The following is a 17,307-nucleotide window of genomic DNA, read 5'->3' on the forward strand; positions in this document are numbered from 1 at the left end:
CTGGCAGAAAGTCTCAGCTAAGTTGTATCTCTCAAAGATGAAGGAAAAGGCACTCCACTGAACTTCCTAAACTGAGCTGTGGTCTGGGTCCTGTGGGTCAGTGTAGCACCAAGAACATGAACTTGGATTTGAATCCCAGCTCAGCCATTTATTAGCTGGATAGTCTTACTCAATGTTTTTAGTAATATTTACCTCACCTCCCCTGGAGTCTGAGCTTCAATATGAGTAACACAGGGATTATTTCAACCTCTTCAACAGTGGTTCTTAGAAATAATGAGACAACTTATGTCAACAACATAAGTGGTAGTTGCTACAGTCACGATTGCTATTGTAATTTTTATTGTTCTACCCACTGGCCTTAGTTCTGTTCCCCTGGCCAGGAAGAAGAATCCCCCTTTCTATGTAATATGAATACCTGTGAGGGCTTTAAATACCCTCCTAGAGTACGTATGCTGATGACTTCCAAATTTATAACTGTCACCTGACTCATATAACCAATTGACTACTTGACTTCTAATAGACACTTCGACCATAACACATGCAAAATTTAAGTTTTGGTTTCTCCCCTTAAAATCTGCCCCTTCCCAGGTCTTTCCTGTCTGAGTCAACAGCAATTACAGCCAATCCATACTTCTAGACGCTCCAAAAGGACTGGCATTACCCGTGCCTCCTCTCTTCCTTCCAAATGCCATATCCAAGTAACAAATCCCGTCAGCTCCACTTTTAGCATATATCTTGCATTCCATCATTTTCACACCCTCCCTCATTGGCGCCTTACATCAAGCAATAAGCCATCACCATTTTTTGCCCAGAATATCATACTTGCCTCCTAGACAGATCTCCTAGCTCATAACCACTCCCAACACTTGGTCAATGATGATGTTACCATGATGCTTTAAAAACTTCATTACATCACTCCTCTGCTTCACTCCTTTCAAGGACTTCCTGTTTCACTCAGTAAAATGGACGATCCTTTTCATAACCAACAAGGTCCATGGGTGATGCTATCCCAAGGCAGCCCATCCCCGACATCTCTCCCTCCTTCACTATGCTAGTCACTGCTTCTGGTCTCCTCACTTCTTCTTTCTTGAACTTGTCACATGTTTCTGCCACAGGACCTCTGCCCTTGCTAGTCCTTCTGCCTGAAACATACCCCCACCCCATATATCTGCATGGTTTTTCTTTAGGTCTCTGTTCAGGGTTTATTTTTCACTGGAGCCCAACTTAACCACTCTGTCCAAAACAGTATTTCACCCCACACCCCAGTCACTGTCTTTATTGTTGTAAACCTCCAGCTCCATCAACTTATGTACCCCTGACTCTTAGACTAGGGCTCGGCCCATAGCAGGAACGCCTGTATGTGGAACAAATGAAGTTATTCATTTGGAAACACAACTCCCATGATCCTTTAGAGTTTCTCTTTCAACAAGTGTATGCTTCTTCCTCCTTATCCCCTGGGAGGAGGGGCTCTCGGGACACTTGATATTTTGGTCACACACTCTCACCTGGATAAGAACGAAAGAGATGTCATCCTACCAGGGGATGGGGAAATGCATGGTTGGTGAGCATGGTCTTCAGGAGGGGCACTGCGGGACCATAAAAGACAAAGTGCCATTGTGGGGGGCAGTAGAAGGTGGGATGGCCAGGAGCATTCAGCTAAGGACTGATTAGGTAGTAATTCTGAAACTGGAAAGCAGAAGCAGTACCTTCCTGGGCAGACTGCAGCTTGGCCCCTGAGGTGGGTCAGACAGTTCATGTGTAACCCTGGGCCTGAAGAACAAGGGAGATACCAAGACTGGTGTGTCTGTGATGCCACCGACTGCATAGGGAGTCACAGGCTCTGTGTCCTAATCTCATTTCAGTCACCTATTTGCTACAGAACCTTGGGGAAGGTCATTTTTCTCCTTCTCTGAGTCTCATCCTTGTCACCTCTTAACTTCCTGGTTAAATGATCTGGAACATGCCTCTTTGTTCTGAGAGACTCCAGTTTTATGCAATGAGAATGTTCAACATGACCAAATACATATGCAGGTAACCTAATGCCAAACCACGAGCTAAGTTAACAGAAATGGGATGCAACCTCCACTTAGGAAACAGAACTGCCCCTGCACAGCATGCTTGCAGAGCATCTCTGGTGTTGCTCCTTGAAGCCCTTGGATTTCAGGGTCTCTGGGAAAGACGGTGATGACGGGGTCCCAGCACTTTCAAATGCTTCATACTCTATAAAAACTGACCACCACTACGGTCAAGGAGCGCTACCGAGTTTATCTCTGCGAGTAAGCGGGGATTCTGAAGTCAGGGAGAATGTTTAAACCACTACACAGAAATTGCTCTCAAGCCTCTGGTATTGGAAGCATCAAATGCCATGAAATGCACAAATATGCCAACTACAAATAACTTTCACATATTTAATAAAGGGGCCCTGTATTAGGCAACATTTGGACAGCTTGGTTTAATCTATCATGTGTATTCAAAGGTCTAATTTGATGTCTCTAATTCAGACTCTTTTCTTCTGGAATTTGAGAAGCCATAGAGGACCCGCCATGGTCCCAGCCCTGGAAGCCCAAATCAGGTCTCACTGCAATTATAATAATAGTGAGATTGTAACATTAAGGCACCAGGTTGGGGATGCCCATTGGCTTGTACAACATTCCCTGAGATGATGGAACAATACTATTAATACAGACCCTAGGGATTCGGACGTCTATTTACATGGCCCAGGGAATGGCTGCATTTAGATGGAATGAGTAATAAGCTTTTTCAACATTTCTAGAAATTACTAGTCTAACAAAAATTCTGTTTAATTGGAAAATTTCTGTTGGCTACCCACCCCCTTCACCCTTGCGTTTGCTCTTGAGTTAGCACTGACCTGTGTCTTCCTATGGCTCTGATGTACAGGAGTGGGCCAAGGTAGGTTCACAGCTGTGAGTGACAGTCCTTTGAGCTAATAAAGCTACTGTAATCATCGTGACCTGCGTGTCTTTTTCCACACGTACAACTGTAAACCTATTTTTGCTTACTTCAGCCACCTCTTCTAATACCTTTAAGAGCTGGCCCGGAGGGCCCTGAACCCGAAATCCTGAAAACTCAAAAGATTACTCCATGCCCTGGCTTGTGTGGCTCAGTGCGCTGAGTGTCCATGCGTGAAGAAAACAGTTGCGGGTTGGACTCTGGTCAGGGCACATGCCTGGGTTGTGGGACAGGACCCCGGTCGGGGGTGCTCGGAAGGTGACCAATCCATGTGTCTCTTGCACATTGACTTTTCTGTCCTTCTCTTTCTCTCTCCCTTCCCCCTCTCTTAAAAATAAATAAAATCTTTTAAAAAGAGAGATTCCTTCACTCAGTGCCCTGCTTCCAAAAATCCTCATTATCAAATAACCCTGTAATTTTAAGTGCTTCCCACAAATTGTCTCAATGAATTGTCACAGTAGCTCAAAAGCAGATAAGTAGTTTAGTTTTGAGAGTTACTAAAGCCATATACTACTCTGTTAAAACAGCTTTTCTTTGCGCAAATTCAAGAGCTTGCAGTTAAGTACTTTCTCCACTGAGAGGCAATATGATCTCATATTAAAAACTCCAGGCCCAGTCTGGGTAGGCACTTAGGACAAAAACAGAAGTTGGTAAAAAAAAAAAAAAAAAAAAAAAAAAAAAAAAAGGAAAAGCAGAGGGATCAGTTTCAGCATCCTGAATATTTTCTGAATGTTATTCCTCTTAGTTGTAAAATTTGTAAAAATCCCACAGCTGCAGCCCCAGTGCAGTAACTCAACTCCTGTTCAAGGTCATTTCAAGAGGACTGCTCGTGACCAGTTTGCCAGAAAAGGAGCCATGACATTTGGAAATGAAAAGTTAATAGATCCAGTCATGCGGCTTAGTAAATGTCCTCCCCGGCCCCTTCCGCTAATTTCTTAAATCATGTTTTCTACCGAGGGAAACATCTGTCTTGTGGCTGAATCTATTTGACTTGGCTTGCAAAGAGTAAAGATTTTTTTTTAACATTAAAATCCTATTCCAACCTTATCAAGATGTGTTTCTATCACTCACTTTGAAGAAACACGCACTTACAGTTGTATTATAGACCTGGAAACTAATCTGAAATGCAAACTAAGAAAGTAGGAGATCATCTATTGGGGAGCTGTACTACTACCCCTGGGCTGATGACAGGGGACAGAGGGACATTTCTGTCAGGGGCAACTCCTGCAGGAAACTCACGATACACAGAGCAGGCAGCAAAGCCACTGAGGGACTTCCCTGTTTGGACTGAACAACCCAGACCACAATTGAACCAAACAAACAAACTCACCAAGTTTATCTCCAAATTTATGTTTGAGCCCAGCCCTGTTCTTGATGACTAAACCATGTGTTGTCCTGGTTTCAACTTGACCCTGCAGCCCGGGTTCCCAGGCTGGTGTCTGCGGCCACAAATGACTACATTGGAAAGCTTTGCCCTTCACTCGCTGTAGGGTCCACAGGCCCCACAGGCAGATCAAATCCTGTTTAGGCTACTTCTCAATTCCACTGGAGGATAGTGAGTTGTTACACAAACTTGAGGTCTGGGGCCGCTCCTCAGTTCATACCATCTGAGAACCCAGCTAAACAAAATGACCTCAGCTCATTTGGTGTCCAGTGGAGTGTGGTAAGAACACTGAAGACACGGTGGAGATGCCAGCTCATCTTTCAATTCCTAGCCTAGGACCTTGGCCGTAAGTTTGAGAACCACTACACTAGACTACACACTTGAAGTTTCAATGTCAAATTCCCTGTTCATCCTGTATCTATAACTAGATGACTGTTTTAGAACTCGTTGGTTTAGGATGAAGAAAACCAGAAGTCCCCGTTTTGTGCTGGCTTCGTAGACACTTTTGTTTTATGACTCAGCTCATTTATTGATTAGCACAAAGGAAAGTTCATAAAGGAACCAGGAACAGCATTTACTGAGCCCCCACCGAGGGCCAGGTCCGTGCTAAGTGCTTGACAAACATGCCCCAGTCCTGAGGTTGAGATTATATGGCCCTAAATTCTTCACTCTCCATTTTCAGCAAAGCCTTCTACTCTCCTAGACTCGGTTTACTCACCTGAAGGAAGGATCAGACAGAAGCTAGACTAGACAATCTCACAGATCACTCTAAACAGGAAGCTTTTATGAAATTTCCAAGGCAAAACTCTCTCTCTAAGTCTTTGCTAAAACAGAAAATCCAGGTGTTTAAATACAATAGTTGCTTACTTAAACAATCAACCCACTGTATGCAGCAACTACTTAATCTGACCCTTGAACACACTGTCCATTACTGACCAGACAGCTAGCATCTCTCAGAACCAATACCAGTGGCTTCTGCTTCACTCCCACCAGAAGCTCAGCAGCGTGGGACCATCCTGGGTGTGGCCTGGCAAGTATGCACGTGCCCATGGCAGGCGCCATCTTCCTGCCCTTCACTCTGGTTGGCATGGCGACGCCTGAGCCAGCCTCCACTCAGGCCTCCCTTCCCTTTCACTCCATTATCCCTGTGTGAGATCTTTCCCCAGAAGGACAGAGAAATCCTGAGGGCAAGGTCTGATGTCAGGGGAGAACAAGCAAGCCTTTGTGGGGCCTTCAAGGGGCTGTGCCTGGGCCAGGCTCTCAGCAGCACACAGACGGGCCTGTGCTCACTCTGGGGTGGGGCACAGCTCTGTCCTGACAGTTGGGGCCCCCACATCCATGCCCTGAGCCTTCCTCCCCACCCCCACCCGACACTAGAGCTGGGCCAAGTGGCAGGATCTCAACCTGGAGCCTTTAGGCATTTTACATCAAAAAGGCTTAAAGCAGAGCTTACCCTCTGCACCCAAACCAAAAAATCACTATCAAGCAACTTCTCTCTCCTTTGCCATTCTCCTGCCCCCCTTTCGGAATGGCACTCCAATCCCTAAGTCACCCACAGTCAACTCCACCACCATCTCTCAATGCACCCCCATCTTCTGCCTCTAGCGTTCCTCACTCCACCCCTGCTCCGCTGAGAAGTCCCCGGGCTCCTAAAATGCTTCAGTTGTTCACATGGCGCAGCACACTGGTGATGTCTGTGTTCATCAGAGTTGCTGACTTCAGCTTTGAACCTTCATCTAAGACTAATTCTGCACAGAGAACATGCTTAATAAACAACCATGAAATGACTGAACTCACACCACATCCCAGAAACTTATTTGTAATAGGAAATTCAACTGAGGCTTCAGGACAAAGTAAAAATGGCTAACACTTACTGTGTCCTTTCTACGTGCTAGGCACCACTCCGAGTGCTCACGCATGTTAACTCATTGAATGATCAGAGTGCCTTGTGTGGCAGGCTCAAATGACCGTGTCACTTTACAGACGAGGAAACTGGTGAGTGGGAGGTGAGATGACCACTGAGCACGCCAGAGTATGTGGCAGAGGAGGATTCAGCCCAAGAAGTGTGGTTTCATCTGCATTCCTAACTATATCATACAGCATGTCATGAAGACTGCAGTTAAACCAACGTCACCTAAGTTCCACTCTCGGCCACAATATTTGGTATATGGCATTCCTTCAGACTGGGGACACGTGCCTTTGCAAATGTCACCACATTTCCAGGCTCCTTGTGTCCCACACTATGACAACTGAAGATGATCAAGATGGCTATTTCCAGCTTTCCTTGACCAGCAGCAGAGTCAGGAAAAGAGAAATAAGGGGATCTTCTGGGGGACACTGATGGCCAAGCTGAGGTCCTCAGAGGAAGCACTTTCTGGGTCTGCTCTCAGCATTAAGAACTCTAAGAATTCCCCCGCTGGTTGGCAGCCCGGTCCTGACCCCTGGGTTCTTCCTGCTTTCCAGGTCACGCAAAGTGTCTACCCTGGGACTCCTAGGCTAGTCACTTACAAGACCCAGCCAGAGAAAGGCAGGCTCGATGTCAGGGGCAAACACTCCACACTGATTGTCCTATTTTCCAACCCAGAGAAAAGGCAAAGACAGAGCGGCAAGGAAGCCAGAGACCAGAACAAGAGAACAAACCAAGGCCATTAGCTACACCAGGGCTCACAGCACAGGCTGGACAGGGTGGGGTGTAGGCTGAGCCCCCTTTTACTCTGTGAACCAGATCAGCTGTTCTGTACCCCGGGACTGATGGAGGCCCCCCTTCCATGAAGAGATGAAGGGTCTCTTTTCTCACCTTCCAAAGTACTTCCTAGCAGTGGTGATACAACACTGAGTCCCGCACTAGGGTCCTGCTGGACCACCTAGGAATTCAGTGGGATTCAAAGACTGTCCTTGAGGACCAGTTTGGAAATGGAAGCACCTGGATGATCAAGGCTAAGTCCCTTATAGTGACGATGGAGAAGGGAAGAGGGTGTCCCAGGTCACGTGGCGGGCCAGTGTGAGAGTGTGGCCTAGAAGCCAGCCTAACACTAAGGCTACAGGCACTTCTCTTTCCTTCATTACTCCCCTTCTTGTCTTTCTTTATTTTCACTTTCTTCCTTTTCATTGATTTTTCTTCTTATTATTATTTTTTTTAAATTTTACTTTATGTCTGCTAAAGGCATTCAAAAGAAATGCTTACTTTAGGCGTAAAGCCAGAGTTCTAGACAGAAGGAGGCAACAGGAAGTTCATGTTGAGGCCTTTCTTTAGAGGGAGAAGAGAAGAAATCGGATTCTGTGTCTTCTACTCAGCCACACCAATCAGGAAGAGCTAGCAGGTCCTCCAAGAACAAGAGACCAGAAAACCCCTGCTCTGGCGAGGGCAACTGGTCTCTGAAAGGAGAACTGGAGAGCCTCCAATCAAAGCAAAGCACCTGCTCTTACGGCCATGGATGTTGAGATGTTTAAGCCAAGCAGAAATGAGACATGGTTAGGTTTGAAGATGGATCTGTGAAGAGGGAAGGGTGGTGACCAGTGCCTGGAATTGGAACTAGCTGCCCTGTTAAGTAGTGAGCTCCCCATCTCTGGAAGCATGTTGAGAGTTTGCCAGCACCAGAGGAATCTGGAGAGGACTTTACAGCACATGCATCTCTGACTCCACGACAGGATGTCACTGGTCTGACCAGGACTGAATTTAGAGCTCTAGGCCAGGACAATGTCCAAGGGAGGCTCTCAATTGCTTCTCAATGGTTTATCAGAAGCTTCACGTATTTATCTGAGGGTTACATGGAACATACTATGGAAGGGAAGACAATTAGAAGAGGGTGTGACTCCTGACCACCTGTAGCTGTGAGCCTTGGACTAGCTCCCTCATCTCTTCTGTAACCGGCTCCAAAACTCCCTCCCACTGTGCTTGTGAATGACCAATACCACGAAGTGCACTGACCTGGGCACATCTAGGAATGTGTGATCTCTGCTTGGAAGGTCAGTAAGGTCAGTTCTAACCCTTCCATTCATCTCCCAGACAACAAGTGTGCCTGGAAGTCATCAGCCCCAGGTTCTCCTCTGGGTTAAAATAAATTCTATATAACATATGCATATGTGTGTATATGTACATATACACACATGTAGCATACACATATGTACATGCCCATAAAATATACATTTTTTTCTAAGAGGAAGAAAGAAGGACAGACAGTTTTTTAAAAATCTCTCAGTTTTCATTGGGAAGAAGTAGACCCAGTTCTCAGAGAAGTTGACTTGCCACCAGAGAGCTCTTATGCAATCCATGCTGCTGACTCAGGGTTTGGGGGTGATGGGGATGGATCCCCTCTCCTCTCCTCTCTACTTCTTGTTCCCCCTTATCTTATTCTGCTCATTCACACCTCCATAGGGTCAGAGAAGAGATCAACTCAAATTAGTCTGTTTAATTATTTTCAGTCACTGTTGGGAACAAGGTGGGAGGGTGAGGAGGAGGCTCCTACTGGGTTTTAAAAGGCAGGGTTGAGGCCTTCTCTGTGCCCGACACTCACTCTGCTATTCCCTCCCCGCCATCATCACAGGGCATCAGTATCTTCCCTTATTCACTGAGTGCCGTTCAGCACCAGGAGTGCCTCTCTCCCAGATCCCAACTCGTACTCATCCTTCAAGGCCCAGCTCATATGGCCGCTCTTGGAAGCCTTCCCTGTCTTCCCTGGGCAGGGATGATCCTTCTCCACATCCACATCACTTTGATCAGGCCCAAACTCTTACTCGCTGTCTGCTCCTGTGACTGTTGCCTCCTTTTTTCCCCCACAAGCTTTTCCACACCTGATGGAAAAGCTTCAGTCCATCTGGAGTGACCTCCTTTATAGCTGAGGGAACTGTGGTCTCAGAACATTACAAGAAATGGGTGTAAAATAAGTGTTTTAAAGAACTGGGCGGGAGACAAATACAGTTTGACCCTTTGCTTCCTAAAACTCCAATCTTATCAGACCATTGATCTCTGCTTAAAGAACTGTTCCTAGCTCCGTGCTGTCCTCAGGACACACTCAACCCTCCTGGACTGACATTCAAGGCTCCAGCCTCTCACTGTGAAGGAGTCCCTTGGTCTCTAAGTCACTTCCCGTCACATTCCACAGCCGTGGTGAATGGCACTGCACACGCTCCTCCAAGGGGCAGCCCTTTGTGCTTTTTCTCTGCCTAAAAACTCTGACACCCTCTCCCAAGAGTGTCCCACCCTCCACGCTGTTCACCGGCCTCACGACCCTTCATCTCTAGGACCAGGTGGAGACAGCATGTCTCCAGGCGACTTACTTTAGCATGGGTCGGGGGCCCCTGCTCTGGGCTCCCCCACACCCACTCTTGCACAGCACTAATAGATGTATGTTGTCTAGTTCCTAATAGGTCTGCCAGTGAAACCACAGATAACTTGAGGACAGGGGCTGAATCTAATCACGATTTACTCCTGGTGTCTAATACCATCGCTGACATAACAGGCACTCAAATGTTTGCTGAGTGAATGGATCTTTCCTTTCTTCTGAAGCCAAGACTTGGCAACAGCCTAGGCGAACAAATTTCAAGAGAATTGGTAGAAATGACCTGTGGGTGGTTCCCGTGGAAAATTCCCACTCTGGCAAATTGGTTCCACAATGACCAAATTAGGACAACTGTTCGCTTCAATCTAATTTATTGATGCAACTTCCCCAAGCAACCTTGAATGAGAGCCAGTCCATGGGCCCCTGTGGCATTCACTTCCAGAGTCTCAGTACCTGCTGCCAGGATGGGTCTTTAAGTGAATAACTAAAACTCTCCCAGACAAGAGCATCCATCCTTATTTCTGCTTAGGATGCTTTATGCAGGGGGCCTTTAAGATGCCTCCCTCCCTCACTTCATTCAGGTCCTGCTCCAATAATGCCAGACCAGGGAGGCCTTCCCTTGTACCCTATAGAACAGTAATGTCTGTTCTCCCAACTTCCTAGCTCTCTATCTTGGATATATTATTTTTTAACATAACATTTAATAAACACTTAGTGCTGCCTGATACAATGTATGTATGTCCATTTACCTGTTAACAACCCTCCAACCAACTAGAATGCAAGCTCCATGAGAATAGGAACACTGTGTTGCTCTGTGCTGTACCCCTAACACCAAGAAGGACACCTGCCACGCGGTCCATGCTCAATAAACATTTGTGGAATGAATGGATGCCTGCATGAATGAATGCCCCCACAGAGCAACAGACAAGAAAGAAAGAAGACCAATGTCATGGTCCTGGATGAACATGTACTTGAAGCTAACTCTTTCTGAGGGCCAGGCCAGGACACTTGCCCCAGATTAATTGATCCCAGCTGTCAGAATATTCCCCTGGGTCTTGAGACTCTGCTCATGTAGAGGAAACAGAGCCCCTGGAATGGAGTTAGTTTTCACTGAGCACTTCCTGTGACAAAGGATGGAGTCAAGGGTGGACCCTGAAGTCAGCTCTAACAGAGCAAGCAGTCCAGAGGGCTGGGCTGCAAAGGGGACCCTGGCCAGGGCTGAGGCAAGGGAAGGCTGCTATTGAAATCAAGAGCCTGGTAACAGCTCCTCTCTTCTGTAACTGGTTGGGACTTAGGTTGCATGGACACAAGGCCCGTCCCTGGATTTCAGGCCCAAGACTCAAATGGATCCCAATGGAGGATAAAAGCCATATGTAAATAGCTCTAAATAAGGCTGGACAGGGAGAAAACTTAACATTTGTTGAATAATAACATTTGTTGTCGGATATAAGCAAGAAACTACCCTAATGCATTATCTCCTTCAATTCTCACCACAAGCCTACAAATTAGAGTGTCCTGTCCCCACCCTACAGATGGGGAGACAGAAGATCAGGAATCCAAAATGATCCAGGTAAACTCACTCAGCTAATCAACAGCAGAACTGAGATTTGAAGTCAGGTCTGTCTAATTCTGAAACTCATCTCTTCCTTCTGAATGAGGCGACAACACAGGGAACCACACTAGGAAGAGAAAGAAGAAGGGGAGCCCAAGGTACACCCCATTCTCCAGTGAATAAGGACCTGGTATGAGGAACAAATCTGGGATAAAAAGATCTTGGAACACAGGACTGGAAAATACCTTAGGAACCACCTGATCTCACCTTCTACACTGTGCTCAGCTTTCTAAAAGGTTCTGGCTATAGTTTTCGAGGAAACTCAAGATATCTCAATGAGAAAGGACTTTAGAAAGGAGGACAGCAGAGGGTGACACCGGCGACTGGTGAAGGGTAAGAGGTGTGTGGCCAGCCCGGTGTATAGGTGTGTCCTTCCTGACTCCTGATCACAGGCCAGCTGAGAGGACTTGTGTTAATAATACAACATAGTCTAGGAGTGAAATTCTCAGTAGCTCTCTAGTCTTCAGGAAGGAATGTCATCTCACATCAGGTCCAAGTTCAATGCAGAAGTTCAAGTACATGTGACTCTTGCTTTGTAGATAACAAGAAAAGTGTCCATAACCAACTGGGGGAACGTGAGAGAGGAGGGAGGTCATGAGAGAGCCAGCGCATTGGCAGTGAGGGGAGAGGGCAAGGGGAATGCTGACCGGCAGCTCGTGCCCTGCAAGCGCTCTTGGATGACAAGTTCATGAACTCAATTTGTCTCTAAAAATGTTACAGTGAAAGAGACTCCAGCAAGACTTCTCCCCCTGCTTGGCTAAATCTGGATGGACAGAAAGAAACCCCAAGTGTTTAATCCAAAACGGATTCTGCAAAAACAATGACAACAACAACAAAAAAGCCCAACCTAAAACAGCTCTAACAAGCTCTCATCCTGCACATAGTTCTAAACTCCTCTGTTTCATGCCCAAATGCTCAACAGTCTCAAGGCAGCTCCCACTCAGAATGCACTTACAGAACCCAGGGACCTTTAATCACTTCCTAATGACAGCTACCTTGAAATGCACATCAGTTATTAATTAGGTCCTTTTTTCCCCTCTTACATGTTTGTGGTGTTAGGAGGCATGGTTTCCAGTCGGATGACAAATCTGGTGAAACCGCCATCCCTAACACTTCTACGTACTCTCTAAGCGTGCCTATCATGCGTTCCCCACCCTAACAGTGCTGGTGAGGACTGTGGGGCCTGCCACCACCTACCCCCCTTGTTTCTTACCTGGAGATAGCTCTTGTGACTCAGATGCACCAATCCAGGCCAGTGGAATGAACCAGCTGAGCTGCCTTCAGGCCAAGACAAGCCTGGCTCCCCCAAATCAGGGCTGTGGCCCCCTTGAGTCCTGTGGTTTTTCGGTCCTGAACGGAGTGATAATCTGTGAAAAGGGAATTGAAGTCTTGTTACTGTGAGAAGCCATTTCCTGTTCTCCTCTAATAACAATACATTTTTTAAAAAGGAGAGCAGAGTCCCAGAATCATAGATTCCCGGGGCTGAAAGACATCGATGCGATAACCTTATCTCACACTTCCCTTTTGCGGTTGAGGAAACTGAGGCTCAGAGAAGAAAACGGCCTCCGTGAAGGTCTGGACACTTGGAAGAGGAATCCAGATGCGAGTGTGTCTCTGGCCTTTGGAATTTTTTAAAGAGCAGCCACATGGTCTGGCCGAATTCTCAAACAATTGGTCACTGACCCTGAGTGGGAAATCTTTCTTTCTTTTTTTTTTAAACAGATTTTCAAAAAAGGGAGGTGGCACTTTTTCCAGATTGCTGTTTTTGTCATTTTTACAGTTTTACCCCTGGGAGCTGAATTAGTAAAACAGTCCACCTCGGGCATGTGGTCGGGACGGTTCTCCCTGTTTCCCTCAGAAAAACATTGTTGTGGAACAACGTGACCTGTGAACACAGAGGGGGGTGGGCTTTGCTTCCCAGAGAGAGGCGTGTTTGTGGCCAGCGGGTAGGTGTCTTATTCAGCCTTTCCCGCTCCATCTCTCCCTGGCTCCATCTCTCCCCACATTTCAGGAAAACACAACAACAGACAAGGGCTCTCCTCCCCCGGAGATTGTTAATTAGGTGATTTTTCTGGCTACTGTACATTTGAAGAGTCATTCCTCTGTACAGAAAACCAAAACCAAAAGAGGGATCTTCCATTTGTTAAGCAAATGATATCTGCCAAGCACACCACGTGACCCTGCTACACGTATTTCCCTAATTTGCCTCCTAACACCATGAACTTCATTTTCCCAAAGGGTTAGGGACCCAGACTTCAGAGAGCTAGAATGGTCTGCAGAGTCGTAAAGAGAATATGGTGCAGAATCATGAATAAACTCGTATCTCACTGACAAATCCAGGTTTTGTCCATCTAAACCAGACTACATGTACTCAGAGAAAACACTAGGAGTTTCGCGGTGTTTTCGTTCAACTGCAACAGAACGTTCTTTGGAAGTTATAAATTGTTGGAAGGGCATGAAGGGTTATTCTTCTGAGATTCTCTCTCTGACAGGGGCTTGTAAAGGCCACGGCTTCCTGCCCTGCTCCCAGCCAGGGCTCACGTGCCCCAGAGAAGCCCGGGCTCTGGCTGCAGCCCACAGCAGCTCCGAGGGGGCCAGTCAGTCAGGAAGTCATGATGTTCAATGCTCCACACTTGTTCCTGTTCTCAGACAACAGGGACAGGGCTGAGAGATGGGCTGGGGGTGGAGAAAGAGGAAGAAAAAACAGGAAGTGAAGCAGGGAGGGAAGGAAATGATAGAGAAAACACAGCAACTCTGAGAAGTCCTTGGCCTGATGAGAAAGTGATTTCTGAGCTGATGTTTGTGGGGCTGGCTCTGCAGTTTGGGAAAGCTGGTCACGGTGGTAGCAGGGAGAGACTTGGGGTGCACACCCCTACTCGGCCCCCCCAGCACAGTCCCAGGAAAGGAGCCTGACACAGGGACTATTTCCCACCAGCACTTGGGGGTGGGCAGAGAATAGAACAAATTCCCAAAGAATCCTGCGGTGGGGCCGTGTCTCTCACCTTTTGGCCGTGGCTGAGAGGCCAGGTGTGCCCCACAAGGACCTGGAGACGACAGAGAAGGTGTTGAAGTGACAGTATCTCAGGGGGTGTTATCCTACCCTGCTGCCCTTCTCAAATGTTCTTTAAATTGTAACCTGCTTTCAGTCTCTATGATTAGGACCTGGTCTGGCCACTGGGCCCAGCAAAAATCCCACTTTCTTCTACCACAAAACTAAGAGGACCAGGCCCGTAGAAAGGTGAGTCTCCTCCAGACCACGATTCTAAGGTACTTCCACAGTATTTTGTCCACTTTACTCGTTTATGGACTCTCATAAAAATCTCCAAACTCCCAATGGGCATCATGAAGGCTGACAATCACCTGGCAAGTTGAACAACCACACAAATAGACACCCCTAATAATAATCAACTAATCATCCTGCAGCACTAATACTAATAATAGTTAGGGCCCCCTGATGGGTACCAGGAGGGGGCAGTGAATGCACAGGCCCAAGAGGTCACCTTTGTAACACTCCCTCTCCAAGCAGTTATATTAAAAAGAAAAAATAAATAAAAGGATGGGCCTTAAGAAAGGCAAATTAGTGGAAAGAAATAAGGAATACCGTAACAACACTGTGGACAGATGACACCTTCATTCATCTGTAGAGGTAGAGGAAGGTGGCCAGTCTCCAGGTGGGAATATTGAGAGGTGCTGAGCAGGCAGGACTGGGAGTTTGGTCCCCAGCCTCCCTTTGGTGGCAGCCAGCCCACCCTCCGAGTCAGCCAGCAGCAGTGAATGACATCTGGCCTTGGCGTTTACACAGCATAGCTTGGTGGGAGGGAGGAGGAAGTAGGCTAGGCTGGGGAGGGGACGGAAGGAGGGCCCAAGAAGGCAGAGTCCTCAGGGTCTCTTAGGAATCCAGAAGGGAAAGGACCCACTGGTGGGCGAGCAAGATGCTGTCCAAAGTCCCCACTTCAAACACTGCAATACTCACAGGGACCCTAGGGTCTGGTTTCGGCTTCATAAAGACCTGGGGAGCAGGGCAGGACAGGGGTCATCTCTCCCCACTTCAGACATGGGGAGATTAAAGCCAGAAGAATAATAGTGATAGAATAATAATAATATTATTAATAATAATGCCATTTTTGGCAATTGATTACATGTCAGGAAATAAGCTAGTATATTACATGGGTTATTTAGTAATTACACCAACTCTGTGAGGGTTGTGTGGTTTTCCTAATTTACAGCTGAGCTACACTAAGCCATTTCTCAAAGGTCTAAGAGCTAGTCGGTCAGGAGAAAGGATCTGAAGTGTGGTCTCTGTGACATTTTGTCCCAATGACGTCGCCACCTGTAACCCACACGCGCAGTGAAACGGGGACATGCCTTACCCTGGACTCCGCAATGGTGCTAACCCATGGCCAACTCGTGAGCTGTCAAAACGTGTGGTGATGGAAGAAGGCTTGACTTGGGGTTGTCAACACACAATACAACATACAGATCATGTATTATAGAATGGTAGACCTCAATGTAATTTTATTGATCAATAGATTCAATAAAATGAAAAAAACCCACAGTACAGGTTTTTACTAACATGTATTATCCACATTGCATGTACACTCAGTGCATGTCCACAGTCCTGTGCGATCAAGGAAATAGTGTAATTAATCGTCTAAACCTGGATACTTATGGGAGTGCAAAGGGAACTATTAATGCCACGGGGACAACAGGCATGAATTGGGACTGTCCCAAGCACACAGGCATGTGGTCCCCCTAATATAATCCCCAGTCGCATGGACCCGTTACTTTCATGCCTCTCTGTTGGTAGAGAGCCGTCCTGGACAACCCCCTGCTTTCCAACCCACACAGGTATTCATTCCTTTGCAATGCTTCACTGTTTGCTCACTTGGCTCCCCAGAAAGTCCTCCAAAACTGCTGGGTTTCTAGGCTGATGCAGCTTGGTTATAAAGCAGTCATGCCACGATGTTAGCAGCGGGGTGTGACTCGTTTTAGCAACGCATTTTAAAAGGACTGTTGGGGTTCCTGTGCCCTGACACCCAGAAGCTGAATGTGTAGCTGTTCCAATAACCAGCCAGGCCCTCAACATGAGGGTGCCCGGCTGGCTGGGGGCTCTCCAGTCTCACACCACCTCAGGCAGCTGGAGGGACAACCTGTGTGGGAAGCGGCTGCTGCTGCTCCGACCCCCTGGAGACCCAATAGGCCACCTACGGGACACAGGACTCCATGTCCTCAAGGGACGGCATGTTGCTAATGCAGGCCAGGCCTTTCCCCTCTGCCAGCAGGTACTGAGCCTGCCTGGTGGGTGCAGAGCTGGGCCCTTTGGCCTGGGGTCTCCTCTTCCACTCCACTAGTTCGGGGAGGACAGAGGCAGCAGCTCAAGCCAGCTTTGGTTTTTCCCTAAGAATCTGCCTTCTTAAGAATCTCTGCCCAAGAGGAGAAAAAAATCAGCTGTTCTTTTGAAACCAGGACATAGTCTTGACTCAAACTCATCCAGCAATACAGGCAAAGTAAATGCAAATAAGAAAGCAACAGCCTTGGCCCATTCTCTGAAGAGGGCACCCCCACGGTCACTGAATCACGAGGCATCACAGGACATGAGTGTAGAAATTTTGTAACAGTTCCACGGAAGCTCCCAGGACAGAGGGGACCCAAGATGCCCAGAGGGCTTGGTGGTGGGGCTATGGGCCCTCCTCCTGCCTGAGCACAAACAGCCAGGCTCCTTATCTGTTTTGTGCAGGACCTTCTGCAAACAGTCATATCTGGTAAATAGATTAGACCCTTATTCCAAACAGGACCACGTCCACAGGTGGTTGTGGCTTAGCACATGGACTCAGCTTTGGTGGGGCCAGGGGGACACCATTCAACCCATAGCTACTATTACCATTAATTACAATTACAATGACCATTTCCACTGCTATTAATATTATTAATGTTATTCCAGAGATACCTCTGTCCTAGAGAAAGGGAGAAACTCGTCTAATGCCACTCGGCGGGCAGGTGGAGAAGCCAGGACCAGAACCCAGTTCTCCCCACCGACTCACTTCCCTCCAGCCTGCTGGGAA

General features: G+C 47.3%; 1 protein-coding gene across 3 annotated transcripts in view; it reads right to left on the minus strand.

Annotated features, from left to right (window-relative positions):
• The window catches only part of CYRIA (CYFIP related Rac1 interactor A), a 93,032-nt gene that overhangs the window by 36,330 nt on the left and 39,395 nt on the right, over positions 1–17,307 (minus strand). The window contains exons 1-2 of one of the 3 annotated variants that reach the window (XM_037151731.2): positions 14,847–14,987; positions 12,459–12,612 (exon numbers count right to left, since the gene is read on the minus strand). The gene's annotated coding sequence lies outside the window, so the exon portion shown is untranslated. Of the gene's footprint in view, positions 1–12,458; positions 12,613–14,247; positions 14,290–14,846; positions 14,988–17,307 lie in introns of those variants that run through there. The other 2 variants (XM_037151730.2, XM_053666940.1) reach the window with 2 other exon arrangements.

Source organism: Artibeus jamaicensis, unplaced genomic scaffold (assembly GCF_021234435.1).
Source record: "Artibeus jamaicensis isolate MK-2021 breed Jamaican fruit bat unplaced genomic scaffold, CSHL_Jam_final contig_465, whole genome shotgun sequence".
In the NCBI taxonomy this organism is placed as follows: domain Eukaryota; kingdom Metazoa; phylum Chordata; class Mammalia; order Chiroptera; family Phyllostomidae; genus Artibeus; species Artibeus jamaicensis.